Source organism: Manis pentadactyla, chromosome 1 (genome assembly GCF_030020395.1).
Source record: "Manis pentadactyla isolate mManPen7 chromosome 1, mManPen7.hap1, whole genome shotgun sequence".
Taxonomy (NCBI): domain Eukaryota; kingdom Metazoa; phylum Chordata; class Mammalia; order Pholidota; family Manidae; genus Manis; species Manis pentadactyla.
In genome coordinates, this window is record NC_080019.1 from 99,076,401 (window position 1) to 99,095,130 (window position 18,730).

Genomic DNA, 18,730 nt, shown 5'->3' on the forward strand with positions numbered 1-18,730 from the left:
TCCTGCCACCTCTGCAAACAGGGCAGGTATCAATGGCTTCAATTTGAAGTTAGGCCTGCAAGCACAGAAATGGTGGTGTGAAGGATATATAGGTGGAAATTTGCTACAAACTGTCAACTAAATTCTAACAAAACTTGTGAGCAGAATTCCTATCTTGCTCTTTATTTCTACCACCAAGCATGGGACTGACATTGAATAAATATGTTATAATTCAACTGGGTTCAGAAAATCCAAGCATTCTGAACACATCACTGGCTTAGTAGACAGTCTTATTTTACCAAAGTGAGAAGACTTTTGTATAATTCTGCCACTGAATGCAAAGGTTCTTTGTATGGCATCAGTCCTCAAATGCTGTTTACAGACCAAATGCTGATTTAGAAGTAAGTTTTTACCAATCTGTACCAAAATAAGAAAAAAATCAATAATTTCATAATTTTGTGAGATCTACATAATTTGGATTATAGAACTGTAGTTTGAAATTATCTCTGTCCTGTATTTTTAATATTGAAATACCATTTTTCTTATGAAATTACAGTGAAAGTATATGATTTTCTATTTTTCCTATTCTCTATAGGTTCCTTTTATCTTCCTTTTATATCCTTGGGCAAATATTTTTATGTGAGCATATGTTGTATAAGTTAATTTGTAATTAAAATCATGTACTTTATAATATAAAGAATCTAGAAACTACTGATATATAAACGCTATTCTTTTAAATAAGATTTTGTGGACTCACATTATTCTGTGAGTTTTTTTCCAAACCTAAAATAGCTTTAAAAATCACTGATGTGATTTCATAAGGTAAATATGATAGCATACTTAAAAATGATAGATATAAAATTTGTTTACTCATAAAGAAACAGAAAAATGAACATCTGCTTGGCTATTTTAAGATTACATGGTTAAAAATTAATGCTGAGTTTAATTTGTGATTGATTACTTTTACTTCTATAGTATGTAAATAAAATGTTTCATTTTGAACATGTTATATGAAGACTTATTGATTAGACCATTTACAAAGTAAAATATACATGCCTCTGAAGAAAAATGATCTTCTTCACACAGCCTTATTTAAACTCTGGTGTATGCAAGATTAAAACGTCCATACTTTCCCAGTTTAACAACCACAAATATGTTTCTGAGATCACATCCTTCTCAGATCCTTAAAACAATAGCTCTTTGGAGCCAAAAAATGTAGTTTTGTCCAATCTACCAATATGGATAGCTGAATTCCTACAAAGTTCTTTTTTATATATGGAATGTCGAGTTTGATGTAAATACTTAGGTTGAAAAACTTGGAAAAATTATTAGCAACAATCTATGATATTTGGGAATCTGATTGGTCTCTCTCAGAGACAGGTAGATCACACTGTGAGGCTCTAGCCAAACACACATAGGCAGAAATTGATTAAAGTGAACAAACACACATAAACATATATAAACATTGAAGGAATAAGAGTTACTATAGGAGAATTTATAGCTTGGTATTATGTCTTCAAAAGCAGCTCCAACTTTCCTTTTAAAGGGACATATTCAAAATCTTTCCATTCATGGTTAATATTGTTGATTGACTATTTAACATACATTCCAGGTTTTCTTATCTTTAGAAGCTCTGTTTTGGAACTTACCAGATATGCCTTTATTCAATTTCTGCTGCATCTCTGTAACTTAACTCTCTCACAAGGCAGCAAACAGAGACTTTTATCAGGCAGAGCTGTAACAGTATATGATCACAGGACATCACCTCTGTTCATCTTTCTTAGACACATGGCGTTCCTTTTCTTCACTGCTGGTATTGCTTATGAACCCACTGGAATATGTCAGAGGCTAAGAAAAAGTTCACTAAACTTTTTTTCTAAGCCACTTCCACATATTAATATGAATGTAGTAATCCATGTATGGCACTGTTTGTGTAGGGGAAGGGTGTAGAGATCACCATTGTTATTATTACTCTTTTATCAATTGGCAAAAATCATCTAAAAGATATAATTATCTTCCAATACATAACTTACTTCCAAAGGTTAAGAATTTAGACCCCATTTAGTTTGAAATAATGGATTTTTAAACCCACAAAAGGCAATTGAACAGATATTTCTTATGAATATTCTAATAAGAAATTATGCTAATAGCAATTACTAAAGCTAAAAATGGTTGAGAGGGAGATTAATTACTTATAATATGCCATAAGTGACATGGAACAAAAATAGATGATTCTTCATTCTTTAATGCTCAAATGTTTTATTGGTATATTCTTGAAAAGAAAGGAAACAAATATTATCCTATGGAAGAGTATTTTTAAAAGAATTTTTTTCAATATCTCTATATTGTTGTGGTTTATCTTTCAAGTGCTGTATGATTCTATGAGAAGCTTTTATGAAAAACAATGACTTAGTTTTAAGCTGTTAATGTTAAGAAGAAACATAGGACTTACTCCACCAGATATCAGGATTTATTATCAAGCTAAAGTAATATGTATGGCCTCATTGCAAAGACAGATAAATATATTAGCGGAACAGAAAAGAAGGTCTGAGAAGAGAAGAACTCATATATGAATACTTGATTGATGACAAAGACAATTTTTCATTAACTAGGCAATGGCAAAAAATTACCTTTTCAGAGGATGGCGTTTGGTCAGTGGAGTATCTGCATGTAAAAGAAAATATAAAATTAACCTCTACTTTCAAACATGCTCAAAAATTAAATCCAGGTGAGTTGTCATTCTAAATGGTATGTATAAAACATTAAATGTCCCAGAAGGTAGAAGAGAATACTTTCATGAACTTGGTGTATGTATGAAACTCTTTTTTCATTATGACTCATCAAAGGGAAAAAAGATTGATAATTGGATTACATTAAGTCAGAACTTCTCTTCACCTAAAGAAAGAGAAAATGCAGTGTGGAAACAACACATATAAGTAAAAAAGGTCTTGTATATAGTACATATATTGGAAAAAGGAAAAACTTCTACACGTCAATAGGGCAGATGATCCAATAAATGGGTAGGAGACTTAACAGGTATTTCACAGAAGATATTCAAATGGCCAATAAGTATTAAAAAATGATTGATATCATTACCTATCATAGATATGCAACTTAAAATCACAGCTATATACCATTATATGTATACCAAAATTGCTAAAATTTAGAACTGACAGTAATGTACAAGATTTGGGACAGCTAGGACACTGTTATGCTCTGAATTGTTATACAATGCTTGTGAATGGAAAAGGAAAACGAAGGTATCTTCTTAAAACCACTCTACATAATTATTTAGTAACGTTGGCTAAAATTTAACATATACAAACCCTCAGAACCAGAAAATCCAATCCAAATTAAATACTCAAAATTGTATACATGTGTGTGTGTGTGTTTATGTGTATGTGAGCAAAATCATATACCAATATTCATAGCGTCATTATTTGTAATAGTCAAAAACAGGAAACAACCCAAATGTACATCAACTGAAAAATTAAAACATTATAGCATTTTCATACAATGAAATACAATAAAGTGGTGAAAATACACAAAGTGCTATACACAGGGACATGTCTGAATGGCACAGCCATAATGCTTATTAAGGAAGGCAGACAAAAAAGAACATATACATAAGGATGCCATTTGTATAGTTACAGAATTAAAACTCGGGATATTTTTTGTTTTGTTTTGTTTATAGAGGATTAGTAAGGTAATTTATTAAATACTGATAATGTTCTTTATTTTGACCTGAATAGTGGTTATATGTACATGATTATATGATAACTCATTAAGCCATATGCTTTCACTTTACATCTTTATGAATGCATGTTATATTTTAACTCATTAAGTTACTGCCTGGAAATAAATACAGCAACATGGATTGTATTAACCCTTCCACCTGAAGCAAACACAAAGAGGTAAGATATATGAAGCAGCAATTTTCAAGGCTCTGCACATCAGGCAATGAGGGACAGTGATCCCTGAAAGATAGAAAATAAGTGAGGGGAGCCCTATACTTGTCCCAGCCTACAAACTAAAGAGAAATTCCAGGAAGAGGAGACACAGGAGATGCTCTGAGTTGAAGAGAAAAACTTGAGAGTATGGGGAAACCAACCTGGCTAGAATTTGCACCTATAATACTAGAGAAGAAAGAGGTATAGAGAAACAGAATCATGGATATCTGCAGAGGATCCCACTCGAGTATTCAACAGAATATGGATTGGTGCATGTTTTTAAATAAACCTTATAAGTCTGTCATGTTTACAGAATCACCCATAAATATTAATGTCAACAGTGGCTGATGCTCATAAAGGGCCAGGAATATTATCAATTCCAACCAGTAAGAATGGAAAAGTTACAATGTATTAGATATTGTACAGTTTTCAAAAGGGTCTTGTCTCAGTAGTGGGAAATAATTGTCTCTACTGTAAATGCTGTTTTGATCCTGCCTAACAAGTCTTAAAAGTAAGATCCAAAAGAATCAAACTGTTTCTAAGTAACTTAACTACATCCCAGAACAAAAATACTAAGAAAATTTTTAGGAATTCAATAATGCTCAGTAGTAAATCAGGTAAAATGCAAAAAGCATGGAATTCAAAGATAACCAGCCATGTGAACAAGCAATAAGGTAACTCATAATGGGGAGGATATATTATCAATTAAGACCATTCAGAACTGACCCAGATGTTAGAATTAGCAGACAAGGTCGTTAAAGTAGTCATAACGGAATTCCGTATGTTCAAACAGTTAAGGAAAACATGGAAATATGGACTAGACCCATACTGAACTTCAACATATGAAAATTATAATGTCTGAGATGAAAAATACACTGAATGGGATGGGATTAAGATTAGTTTAGATGGGAAAAAAAATACTAGTAAACATGAAGACACAGGGATAAAAATTACCAAAAATGAAACAGATAAAAAAATGTTAAAAGAAAGAAAAGAACACCAATGGCCCGCCCATTGGACAACTTCAAACCTCATTGGACATATAATTGGAGTAGCCAAAGGAATCTTAGATACAGAAAAAATCTGTATATAAAGAAATAATGACCATTTTTCCAAATGTGATAAAACTTACAAACCCACAGATACAAAGAGCTTAATGACCCTCTAACATAAGAAATATGAAGAAAACCAAAACAAGGCATAGCGCACTGATATTGTTCAAAATCAGAGAAAGGAACTATCATAAAAACAGCATAAAAATAAGACACGTATATACAGAACAAAGATAAAAATGACAGTGTATTTGTTAGAACCAGTGCAACAAAAAGATAGTGGAGCAATATCTTTAAAGTACCAGAGGGAAAAAAATTGTCCAATTTAGAATTATATAACTGACAAAAATATCTTCCAGAAAAGAGGGCAGAATCAACACACTCTGACAAGCAAACTTTGGAAGATTTAATCACAGGCAGATGTGCACTATCGGAAATTTTAAAGAAAGTCCTTAGGCCAGACAAAAAATGATACAAGAGGAAATAGGGACCTTCACAAAGGAATTATAAAAAATAGAAATGGTAAGTAACCAAACTAGTAAATGTCTAAATTTTCTTTTTCTTATTAAAATATAAAAGATAAAATAAGCCTTTTATTTTTGTTTAAAACTCTTTAAAACATCATTGATACCCAGTAGATTTGAAAGCATATACCCACACAAAATTTGCACCCAAGTGTTGCTAAAATAACTAAAAATTAGAATCCCCAATTTCCATCAGCTGATGAACAAGAAAAATATAGTATATCCATTCATTGGACTTTGATTCAGCCATAAGGAATAAAACACTGATTCATACTAGAATACAGATGAATCTTAAAAAATATTATGCTAAGTAGAAGACAGAAACAGAAGAAACACATATTGTATGGTTATATTTATATGAAATATCCAAAATAGGAAAATCCTTAGAGACAGAAAGTAGCCTAGTGGTTGCCAGAGTCTGGGCTTTGGGGAAACAATGAATGGCTGCTAATGAATTTACGGTTTCCATTTAGGGTGATGGAAATGCTCTGAATTAGATAATGTTATTGGTAGCACACCTTGGTGACCATTCTAAAGACCACTGAATTATATATTTTAAAATGGTGAAATTTATGGCATGTAAATTTCAATGGGTCAGTAATAGCTGCCCAAATATATTCAAGTGTCAATCCTTGGTACCTGCCAATGTGACTCTAATTGGAAGTAGGATCTTTGCAGATGTAATTGAGTTAAGGATCTCAAGATGATCATCTTTGATCTAGTAAGGACCTCAACCAATGACTTGTGTCCGTATGTGAAAAAAGAGAGGGAGACATATAATGTAAAAAATTAACTCAAAATTGAGCATAGTCTTAAGTAAAAAATAAAATCATAAATTTATAAAAGAAAATAGAACACACTTGTGAACTTGGGCTAAATACCACAAGCATAATTTATAAAAGAAAATAATTGATAATTAGTACTAAAACAAAATTTAAAACTCTGCTCTTCAAAGATACTTTTAAGAGACTGAAATGACAAATGACCGACAGAAATAATATTTTCAAGGTATAGGTTTAAAAAATAACTTTTTTCTGCAGTATATCAAGAACTTTAAGAACTCTGTCCTGAGAAAAGACAACCGAATCTTTCAGGAAGACAAAAAAAATTGAACAGATACCTCACCAAAGAGGATATGTTGATGATGAATAAACACAGGTAAAGATGCTTAAAATCTTTAGTTATTTGGGAAATACAAGTTCGAACCATAATAAGATTTCACTGCATACCTATTATGTATGCCATTGTATATCGATAATGTTAGAATGACTAACATTAGAAACACTGGCAAGTACATGGAGTAAATGAAGCTCATACACTGTTCATAAGAATGTAAATTGACACAGCTGCTTTCAAATACAATTTGGCACGTTCTTAAAAAGTTAAAGATAGACATACTAGATGATCCCTCATTTCTCTCCTAGTCATTTCTTTACTCGAGGAAAATGAAATCATATGTCCATGTCAAGACTTAACATGAGTGTTTATAGAAACTTTATCAGTAAAAACTCCAAACTGCAAACAAACCAAATGTGCATGTACAGGTGGTTGGATAAATAATAGTATATCCATGCAATGGACTACTACTCAATAATAAAAATTGATGAACTATAGTGCATTCAACATGAATCTCAAAAAATTATGCTGCTTTTGTTTTAAAAAGGCAAAAAAAGAGTATTATTATATTTATATGCTATTCAAGGAAATGCAAATAATTGTTAATGATAGAAAGCAGGTCACAGCTGGTGCCTGCTGGGGAGAGCGAAAGAGGAGGAACTAAAAAGGAGCATGAGGAAGCTTTTGGTGGTGATCAGTATGTTTACTATCCTTACTGTGGCAATAGTTTTAAAGTTGTAAACGTTAAGTCAAAACAGTAAGTTATATAATTTAAACATGTACGATTTGGTGTACAACAGTTCTACTTCAATTTTAAAAGGACTTCATACCTTATTAAGTTATGTCTATAAAATATCTTCATATATATTTTCTAGGGATGATTTGTTTATTGGGACCATATCTTCAGAGACTATTCAGTTGCAAAAGATGAAGTTCTTAGTTGTAGCTTCATTCTTCTTCAGTCAGTAATGAGTAGCTTCCTCTCCAGAGCTACTGCTTAACCAAATTATGCTCCTGTCCAGTATATGTAACTTAAATATTGGATTGTTAGTACCGGGCTCATCAGTGTCTCAACATTTATATGAACTACCTACTCTTGCCTCAGTGGGAATCAATCACTCACTGTGAGAGACGGTCTGGGCAGCAGAATGACCATCACATCAGGCAGCCGACATGCCCCATTTCCTCACCTTAATTTATTCAGTGACCATTGACAGTCCCTTAACTTCTCTGAGCCTTGGTCACTTCTGAAAATATCAGGACATTAACTCTCATCTGAATTACTGCTTAAAGCAGATGATTTGTTAGGAACACTTCAGTTCAAACATCCATGACACTATGTGTATTACCAAAAATTAAAATCAGATGTTTAATAAGTAAGATAATACGAACGATTATTTTTAGAATAACTTATAGTAGTCATTATAATTATCTAAGGATCCACATGAAGTGCTTTCTATTTGTGAAATCTCTGCTATGTAAGACTAGAGTTCTCTTAATGGTTATTTTTATGCACCTTTCAGTGAAGTTATATGGGAGGATACGTGCATTCTAAAAATATTGATTTAGAAATTCTTGGTAATATTTATAAAATTTGCCACTCTAACCAGAAAACATACACACATTTAGCTCTCTCAGTGGATAGTCATAGATTTTATAGCATTTGGGGGCATTAAAGGCTTAAGATATGATGCTATTTTAACCTTATTTTAAAGTAGAAAAAATCCTGAAATCCCAGAGGGGTTAAATGACAAATCAGAGACATTTGCTCAATAGCAGAATTGGGTGTGATGTTCTAATCTACAGAGAATTCATAGAGCAATGAAAAACCCTATTTGTCCTGAGGAAATGTTCAGATAAAGATTTTTCACTTCTCACTGCCTTTGCAGAATTCTTTAGTTTAGAATAAAGGATTGTCTTATAAAAATTATCAAAATAGACTTGTTCCTGTCTATTCAATTGAGATTCACATTTGAAATATATGATTCAGTATTATATATGACCAATCATAGCAGGTATGTTCAAAACGCATCTTTTCACTATTGTCATTGTGTGTAAGTCCCATCCATTGTTATCTATGAGAACAGAGAGATATCACCCATATCAATCCTATATGGGCAGATAATATTTTAAACTAATACTCTAACTTGTATCTGATAGTATTTCATAGTGTTTCCTGGAAGTTGTTCGTGATTACAGTATTTTATTCTGTCACATTGGGAAAAGGATTTAATACAAACACTAAATATATTAATGTGCACTAAAATACTAAGATTGATAGCTAGTTCAATTTTTCCAAGAATATACTTATATTTCTGATTAATGACTCTAACCTGACTAGTATTTAGTGCCTTGGTGGAATGAACAGAGATAAAGTAATCATGTATAACCATTTTATTGCTGTTTCTTTCAAGAAATAGAAAAATCAAGTTCCTTGAATTGCTGCTTCTCATAAATTTGTTTGGCCAAGGCCAAGAAAGTCTAGCACAAATTCAGTACATAATGCAAGGTCAAATTTTTAACATAAATGTTACTTATTTCTTAATCCCTTAGAAGTATTATTGCCCACCAAATGTTGGGTCATCTAGCACATAATGTATCTTTTCATTGTTCTGTGCAAAAATAAGTACTACAAAGATCTGAATATGTGACTTCCTGGAGCCTGATCTATTTTTTTTCTACCCAAGTTGCACTAGAGGAAAACTTCTCCTCCTGGGTGACTTGTAGATCATCTGCTCTGTCTGGCTTGTGTTAATTTGATATGTCAATGATTCATTATAAAGTCCACTGTAATGAGACAAATGTGCATCCACAGCTGTGTTGTATTAGAAGGTTAACATTGCACATGACAACCATATGTGAGCCTATAGAAAGCTTAGATCAAAATAAAATCAAAGATAGTTAACACAATGATGTCCATTGACATTTTCATAAAGAGTAAATATATTTTATATTGGCATAGTCTTTCCTAGTTTATTATTCTTTTCTGATAATATTGTCTGCCAGTCTGATAAATAGAAAAGCCGAGCTGTTTATAATTTTTCTCTTCCCTTAGTTTATTTTACCATGTCAGGATAAAGAGATTTCTCCAATGCAAGGTTATTTTAATCCTCTATTTACACAAAGATGGATGCACAAATGCATGGTTGTTAAAATGTATATGCTTTTATTCCTAAAACCATGATTCCCTATCAAGCTGAGTTTCTTCAGGCTTTATCACATTTTCCCTTCTATTTCCTTCTGTTTTTTCATATTATGAAATCATTGGTAATTACATTCACCTCTTTCCTACTCCCCAATTACTTTGCAAACAAATCAGTTTTAGTTTCCTTGTAATCTGTAAATACCTAGGTTCCTACTGAGGAGTGAGAAAGAAAAAGGAAGTTTGGTGCCAGGAAGAAGCAACCCCATTCAGAAACATTGGTTTGGAAAGAGAAAGAACCTTCTGACATTTAGGGAAAGACAGGAAGCTTTCAGGTAAGAAGATATCTGCTTTTTCATGTCTTAATTACTGGGACTTGAATTAGTGATAGCTGCCAACCGTTCCCAATAAAAGATATCCACCCACTTCGACAAAGATTCACACTCTCAACCTGAGTGGAAATAACTCCTCTTAGGAAATCATAGCTTCTATGGAGAAAATCATACTGGAATTCTAAGAGAAAAAGGTAGGGATGAAATGGAAAAAAAACAAAACACATATCTATGAATTAATTTCTTATCACTCATCTCTTAGCCAAGATTAGAGTATGCAACAGTTCTTAATGGAATAAAACCTCCATAGGTACCATTTTTAATGTGTTTTATTTAAAATTTTCAAAGTATATGTACTTGCTTTTAATAAAACACATATCATGTGACTGCATATTTAGTAATGCTCAAATAATTCTTCTGTATATTCTCCAAATCCTTGACATATTGTCATTGGGAAATATCAAGACTTAATGCATATAATCTAAAAATTTAAGAGTCTGGCACTCAGAGCAGGCAAAAAGAGGTAAAGGAAACCTCCAAACCAAAAGGCAAATGAAAATGGTATTTAAAGGACTTTTGTATTTCATGAATTATGCAAGACTTAAAACTTAAAAACTATTTTGCAAAGGTAATAATCAGCTCTTCTATAAACTGCCTCAGTTACTCAGAGGGTTGGTTGGTCACTGATTTGTGGAATCATAGAACAAAAAATCACCAGTGATAACAAAATTATGAACATTTCAAGCAAATATTTTTTCAAACTATGCTTCATGAACCACTTGTAAAAGAATTATCAAGGAGCTTTTAAAAAAAATGAAGAGTCCTAGGCCTCATCCCCAGAGATTTGAAGTTTACAAAGCAAGATGTTCAGGAATCTGCTATTTTAATCAGCTGGCCGGATGATTTTTAGGTACCTTAAAACCTAAGGCTCTGTTCCCATCTAGTTCAGAGATATCCCTATGAAAATACAGGAAGCACCCCCTATTTAACAGTGTTTAACCTCAGTGACACTTCTCTTAAAAAAATACCTATATGGATCTCCCAACTCTATCACCACCCCCAGCTCTCTAACCTAGCATTCTGTTTTTCTTCCTCCACAGCAGTTATTCATATCAAGTCTTTTCTAATTAAAAGTCAAGGTCCACAAAAGCAGAGATAGGTTTAGTCAACTGTATCTCCAGTGTTCTAGTTGTTGATTCATCAATGAATAAATCAACAAAAAAGACAAAAGGATCCATTGAGCCTAACTGAAATGACACTCTAGTAATATGCATTTTGTTATGGAATTAAACTAGATGTGTGTGTGTGTGTGTGTGTGTGTGTGTGTGTGTGTGTTTAGCCAATTATAAATGACATCTTCCCTTTGTGTATGAGAAAACTGAAATACAACAAGAGGGTGGTTAATTCTAGTTCATCCTGTGAAGATGACAGTCTTCTGGGTGCCCTCTTCACTGAGCATCTATTATGCAACCAGCCACATAATCATCACTCCAAACCTCAGGAAGAAGGATGACATTGGTGTCCCTTTCACAGATTCAGAAACAGAAATACCTAAGCCTGGTAATTTATGAGAGAACATAATCATCAAACAACAAAGAGACAGAACACACATTTCACATGATGACCAAATGATATTCATTCTCCAAACAATAGCATAACTCCTCACTAATTCATGGAACCAATCTGCAGGGTTCCAGTACTGCTATGAAATCCCATTACACTTTCTTTCTGTAGCACCAATATGACAATCATACACTTTCTACTGCATATTGTTGTTAACATATGTTATTCTCCATAAACAAATTATAAACTACTTTAGGAGTGAAGCAGTATATTTTGCTAGCAAAGAATGTTACTTTCTCTATCCATTAGAGTTTAACACACTGTTAAGTCTGTAGTTGGCTTTCCAGAAATATTTACTGATCAAATGAACTAATAAAGGAACTGTACTGGTTGAGCCAGACAAAAAGAAACACAGCAGATTGTCCAGAAAAGAAGCTATTAAAACTGAGAATGAACTGTATTTCCTTGCTGTTATTCAACTAAAGCAGGCTAATTAATGATAATTATACATAAAGTATGATATCTACTCAAAACTGTATTTTACTTTCTGTTTTAAATTTTCTAGATTAATACTGTGTAAATAAAACCTGTACTTCTTGACTGCAGCAAATTTACAAGGACATAATGTAATATATCTCATATTCATAAAGCTTGGTAATACTAATAATTAATCCTTTCCACATTTCTAAAATTCATACTTGCACAATTTCCATAGAATTTCTTCACCACCCTCTGCAAGTTAATGTATTTTACTGTAAGTCACTGGGCCTTAATTTTTTGTAGTAACCAACCCTGTTAAGGATCCATTGAAAATTACAGATCTCTCCATGGCAAACCACACCCCTACATACAATTTTTTCTTATACAATTTGGAGACATTTTCTGATCTCTTTGACACTCAGGTTAAGACTCCCACTCCACTTTAAGTCATACATTTGTAATTGCAAAATAAAGGTGACCCAGTATATTCTGCGGAGGCTGAATGGAACCTATTTTGAAATATCTCTCTCTGGTTCCCTGTTCCTACTGAGACAGACTGCTTTAGTATTGCTGCAAGGCTGCCAACTCAATGTGAACTGCACCCCATTCAGAGCTTTCATCTGCGTGTTTGGTTCCCACTCACTGAAATTCTCATTTTCTTCCTTCATTGCTCATGATTCCACATGATCCACATGCACGACTTTTATTCACTATGAACACTGAATTACTCACCTTGGAAATTCCAATCTATTATTAACTTGGATCATTAGAATTAAGATTCTGGGTCAGTGACTGGTGAGTGGACATATATGAACTAAGTTTTCCTGGGTGCAAAGTCCTAATATATACCATGCAGCATAAGCAGAATGGAAATTTCTACTTTATCAGAAAAAAAATTTCCCCCATTGACCAACCATAACATTCTGAAGGGGGTTCACGTTGAATGACATGGGAGTAAGGGGACATTTGCCTGACCACAACAGAAAATACTAGAGATGGGAGAAGGTGGCAACAGCCGATTCTTTTCAGTTTAGAATTTTTTTGTTTTCAAAAAGGCATGGTTTCCTTTAAGAAACTGAGAATAGCATTCATGCCTTTAAATTACTGTTTTTTTTTTGCCAGCTAAATGAATCATCAAAAAATTAATTGCCGCACCACCAATGTCTTATCCCATCTGTTTTATTGCACTTATTTTACTACTGGAAAGCTCATATTTAAAAAAAAACTTACATTAAAACACAGCAATGAATTCTTAGTGTTAAAATATGCCTGCCTTTGCTATCAAGTACCCTGTGATTACTGGAAGATGAATTTCCTTATTTTTCCCAAACCTCTGTCTCTCAGATTGAAGGAAAATGATAGCTTTGAACTTCAAAAATATTACATTTCAACTCGTATGTCAGTTTTGTTGACAAATAAACATGGCAACAAACCTGATGAGGAAAGAATCTTAACCACCAGTACAGCGAAGGGGAAAGGAACTGGTTCCAAGCACAGGATTGTTGGTATCCACCCATCTCTTCATGTAACCTGTACAGAAAATGCACATCCTTTCTTGCTTTGCAAGAAATTCTAGGTTGATTTAGTAATAAAGTGGAAAAACACATTTGGTACATCCATTCAGTATTCTATAGACTTCAGCTTCCCCCCCAGAAAGTTAGATGTTCCAGAGGCTTGGTATACAACAAGTGGCCTGCAAGTCACTGTGGGCATCACCTTACAGCTGGTTATAAACAGGGACCTTCAGGCCCTACACCTCCTTCCCCGGGACCTCCAGAATCTAGAGCCCTGCAACAAGATCCCTGAGTGATCGGTATGTACATTCATGTCTGACAAGCAGTGGTCAAGATGACCTAAGGGAAAGCATAGTGGGGGGAAAAAAAGGAAACTCTCCCTCTACATTTTCAAATCTCCCACTTATGGAAACTGCATGTGACAACTTATGAGATCAATTAAGTAATCAAAGACATGAATTTTACAAACAAAATTTTTACACAAAAATCTAAAAAGAAAAAAGATGAGACTGAGTGAGTTTCTTTGAAAATGTGTCCATTTGTTTTCTGTAACATGAGATGATGAAAATAAATTGACTTCTCCAGAATGGTAATAGGGGAGATTTGCCTAAGAGCATGCAACTGAACCTAAGGTCCAGAAGCAGTGAAGGAGAGCATTGGCAGGTGACAGGCAAACAAACACGGTACAGGACCGGGTTTACTGCAGTGCTCGGGTATATGTAGCACTGCCATGAAATTGGTTGTCTTTTATTTTGAGGCAGTGGTGACTTGAATAAAAGAAAACAGGAAGAAAACACCCATAGTCTAAAGTTACACTAAGATGCAGAAGGAACACTGCTTAGCAATGTGCTGCAAGCATAATAACATTAGGACAATGTCATTTGAAGGGAGAAATATTTTCCTTCCACTTGCTGACTCTCTGTAATGTCTATAGGAGTATAAAAGATGTTTGTCATAATGGCACAGATGCATCAAATTGGTCAGAGAAATGTCCCATCACACATAGCTTGGAAAATTATAGCTACATTTTCATTAAAGTTTCAAGTAGGAAAATCCAGTTGAATGCTTTGGTTTGCTTAATAGTTTTCAATGTAAGTGTTTTTTCCTGATACTTTGGCTATGTGCAGACTATGGGTTTTTGAAAGATATAATATTTCCAGAAGAAAACAGAGTGAGAGAAAAAGCCATTCTTGACAAAGCAAAAAAAAAAAAAGTGGATGCTTTCTATAGTCAGTCATCATTTTCTCCATCCGTAAATGTGGCAGATAAATACAAAATAGCTCGCCCCAGGACAGCATGGAAGGTTTTTGCTTCCCTTGCCTAAACTGAGAGATTTGGTCTATCTTTTTTTCACATCATCAGCAATTTGAACAAACCAAAATCTTGGTGAAAGTTCTGATAAAAGAAGTGGTGTTGGCGACTGGCTCTGTTACATTCAGGTCAGACTTTTCCCAAGTAAAGATTTAAGCTACTCAAGAATGGCAATGAAATGTTTAATCTACATGAGGGTGTTTTGGGAAAATGGGCTGTGAATGTCTACCAAGTATCTAACATCCCCAGAGCAATTGTATAAAAAAATCAATGCTTCATTTTCTAATATGTTCAGTAAGTTTTAGGAAGTCTTTTAAGAACAGGCACAGGCTGTTTGCATATGTAGAGGATTCTAAGGCCCTCTGTTTAATAGAATGAGCTCCAGGGTTCTGTGAGGTTATTCTGCAGGGTGTTTAAAGGGCACAGTAGTGAAGGCTGCATATGTTAGCCTCTTTGAAGAGTAAATTTGGAACAAGTTTATGCAAATCATGGTATAGACCCTGGAAACCAATTATTGAAAATATATAAACATGAAACAACAATGCTTTCTTGTAAGCAGCAAATCTTCATTAAGTCTTTTGGCATTGATTACATTCACATGATTCATTCTGAACTCTTCTTAGTAATGTGAATTTAATGCATAATTTCTGTATAATGACCTTTTTTAATTACCACATAATCATGGGTAGAAAAAAAGTGTCTTCTATTTGGTCCATTTTATGAGGCTAAGAAAATAAATCTATAAAATAATTTATTCTGCTTGTTGCTTGGAAACCTTATTGTTGATATGACAACCCTGGCATAATAAATCAAATCACCACTTTCTTTCATTTGCATGCAGAAGTCATATATTTTCAGCAGAAAAAACGTCCTCTTTCTTTTTGCTATGCTACAGTGACATCTACAGAAAGGAATGAACAAAGATTGAAAGGAAAGAGCTTTCTTGCTTTTTTTTTTCTATTTTTAATCCTCTAACATAAAGTACACTAAAACTCCCAGCTTCAAGAAATAAGTTTAATGTTTTCAACACAGAATCTTTTATAACTATACCTAAAAATCTCACAAGGCCTAATCTACAGAAGCTTGTCACTTGTGCTTCCTGAAAATCTAGCTAATAGGATTTTCCAAGCAAACTTAGTCATGATAATTCCAAAAAGAAGTAATTATTTCCTTCATGAGGATCAGTGAATACTTGAGTTTTTAGAAGATCAACACTTGTAGTCAAGCGTAAATAATCACTTATCTTTGCAGCTTCTTTTAAAATGCATCAGCATGCATTTTGCAATCCATTACTACAGATAACTATAGATTTAAAAAATTTTCCAATCCACTTTAAAATAGTTTCAAGAAGTAAGCCTTTGTGCTTAAGGGGGTGGTGGTACAATATGTACTGATCTTTGAATCAAATACATTATAAGTAAGACCTTTTCTTTTTAATTCACTGAATATCTATCTCCTCTGACTGCACAGATTCATCTGAGAGGAAGAAGACTTTTCCTATGTTCTAGTGGCCACAAATTATTCCACCTGCACTTCATTAAAAAGAACAAGAACAGAAATAATCCTCCTTTTTTGTCAGGGTCACTACCACAACAGAGACAGTCAGGAGAAAAATGTCAGTTTGAGTAGAACCCACTGAAACATCTCCTTTTCCTGCGGGCTTCAACACAGCCCACAAAGATCACAGTGTGACTTCTGATAGGTAGTAAAGTTATGCAAAGCAGCACAGCAAAGTCTTTTGTATTACTGAAAAGCAATCTTTCAAAGATTATGTGTCATCAAGACTTTCTCACTGACTGTATGTCCTTACAAACCAAATCCAGGGGAAAGAGGGTGAAGACATTGTCACCATAGCCTTCATCCTCATCGCCATCATCATTATATTATGTGGTTATGCATGGGAGAGAATATAACTGCATGTCATATTAGTGAGTTATGCGGTAGTGAGGAGGCTGGCAAGTGTGGGAGGCATTGGTTAGAAGGGAAAGAATATCAGTTCAAGTAAACAAATTAAATTAATTCAACTGACTCTTCCAAAACACATGTTATGTATGAGGCTCTGTGTTCACTGGCAAAGGCATAAAGGAAAGTGGAAATGAGATATTCAAAAACATGGAAGTTGTTCCCTGAAATGGTGATGTCCAGTACAGATTTGTCCTAAAGATAGCTAGAAATAGATCAACACAGAAAGATAGATTAAAGAGCTCACACACACACACACACACACACACACACACACACACAGACATTTTTCCTCTACCAAAAAATCAAAAAGCACTATTTCTGTGTTCCATACTGTGCCTTTAGCTTTCCAGGAACAGATTTAATTCTTAGAAACAAGCAAGATTCATACTGCTTTATTATTGTAAATGCACAGAATTGGCATTTATTAAGGAGACTATTGCTTTTCCAAAAGTAACAATCTTGCTTTTCTGCCCCTGGCATCATTCATCTCAAAAGGACATGATTCAATGTATCACAGGCTCTTTCTTTTGAAGAAAATCCCTCAATCCTGCCTCCACATAAGAGGCAATGTGCTCATTCCAGTAAACCCCTATGGAGCATTCTATATGATACAGAAAGGAGTTCCCCTTGTACATGGCACCTCCACTCACCATTAACACTGCTCATAGCGAAGATCTCAGTGCAATCCCAAAGGAAATGCTAATGAGATACTAAATGAAGCTGAAATGATGGGACGTTGATGGGTGCTGAAGTTGGGGAAGGATACATAAGAGACCCATTATACTATGGCATACATTTTACTATTAACATTTTTAAAGGGAACATTACACTTCAAAAGAATGACTAAGATTCTGATTTTATTGATCTACTTTACTGCTCCCCACAAAATTTAAAACCTGTTTACAATGAATTTGTAACATTTCTTTTTCAGAGATCACCTAGATAATTAATTTAATCTGAGATCCTATGTTGGGTTTATCCTTGTGAAAGAGGAGCTGGTAAATCATGAATATAGGAATTAGGAGATTAGGAATTATCTGTTTCTGAGCTTCTTTTTTTTTAATGGCTATCTGACATAAGCCAGAAAATGGGCTTTAGCACATGGCTGGGGTCCTCAGAGCCTGGGCTTGGTGTAGGTGTGTGGAAAGCCGAGACCGTGGGTAATCCAATGGATATGACACAGGAGAAAAACCAAATAAAAAGTTTGAATTTAAAAATTCCAAAACCTTGGGGCATGGAGCCAAGATGGCGGTGTGAGTAGAGCAGCGGAAATCTCCTCCCAAAACCACATATATCTATGAAAACATAACAAAGACAACTCTTCCTAGAATAAAGACCAGAGGACACAGGACAATATCCAGACCACATCCACACCTGCCAGAACGTAGCGCCTCGCGGAGGGGGCAGGAACCGAGTGCCCCTCCCCCCAGCTCCCAGCTGGAGAAGAGTAGCAGAGAGGAAGGGAAAGGGAGCCCAGGACTGCTGAACACCCAGCCCCAGCCACCCGGACCAGAGCGCAGACACAGTGCGTGCGCGGGGCCCTGGATACTAGGGAAACAGAGCAGCTAGAACGGTGAGTGGGTACTGGAGGCCTGGTGCCAGAGGACATAAGAAAAGCAAGCGGCCATTTTTTGTTGTTGTTGTTGTTGTTTTGTTGAGGTGAGTGCTTTTTGGAAGTCTTAAAGGGACAGGGAACCCAATACTAGGTAAACAGGGCAGCAAGACTGGTGAGTGGGTATCAGAGGCTGGCGCAGGAGAGCAAAAGAAAAGTGAGTGGCCAATTTTTTTTGTTTTGTTTTGTT